Here is a 1,049-nt window from a genome sequence, read left to right as displayed (position 1 = left end):
GGTAAATGTGATGTACGATCAGCCACAATGGCATATTACTTACATACATAACGTCACAAAGTACTTCGGCGAACCTCCCTATAGCGTTTGTTACAGAGCGACTGTTGAAGTTGAGTGTATCGTAAAGTTGTATTCGGAAAGAATAAACCAGTTTTACTTAAGAAAGGACTTGTGTCGTCGGAACGAATTTACGGAAAATCAATTAACGAACGGAGACGTAACACTAATATTGAAGTTTTATTAATAAATGTTTCAGTGTCTGTGAATCTTGTCAAGTCTGTAGTTTTACATAATTGTCGTAGAGTATATTCTGTAATGATAAACGGTAAATGTGTTGGATTTATAAAATAATTTCATGTGTCTTTTCTTGTATTGCGAAAAACAATAAAATTGAGACATTTAGTCAAGAGCTTTTTTATTGACAACAACTGTTTACATTATGATATATTTTCTACTGAACTTTGCGAAATACTTACGCTTTTTTGGTTATGTTCATTTGCGAAAAATGCATTTAATGCTTTGATGAGCTAAGAAAACTATAGGTTATAGTGTAATAGAATTTTTCGATTTGTCAACAAGTATTTAATATATACGTTTGAATCAATATAGTGTGACATAACTTTAGTCTCGTACATATTATTACAAACTGTTGTGAATTGGGCAACTGAGTTATTTGGAGACAATGATCAAATATGGAAAATTCTTTAAAATAAACATATTCCTTATAGAAAGAAAAGTAAAAATCCAGGTTTGCTCACAAAGTGTACAAGGTATAATATTAAAGAAAAGCATAATAAATTTAAGAAATTTAAACTGACTAGTATGACAAAAGACTTAAAAGATTATAGAAGATCAAGAAAGTTGGTGAAACAAGAAATAAGGACATCAAAAAGGATGTATAAGTAAAGGTTGGCTGAAAATGTAAAAGTTAACAGTAAGGATTTCTTTAAATACATTAAGGGTAAACAAAATGTTAGGATAGCGGTAGGACCCTTGAGGGATGATAAAAGAAGGCTTGTATCTGATGATTATGAGATGGATGGGTTATT

Source organism: Limulus polyphemus, unplaced genomic scaffold, assembly GCF_000517525.1.
Source record: "Limulus polyphemus unplaced genomic scaffold, Limulus_polyphemus-2.1.2 Scaffold2550, whole genome shotgun sequence".
NCBI lineage: Eukaryota > Metazoa > Arthropoda > Merostomata > Xiphosura > Limulidae > Limulus > Limulus polyphemus.
The sequence above is the reverse complement of the archived record's forward strand: the minus strand, read 5'-3'. Positions refer to the sequence as shown.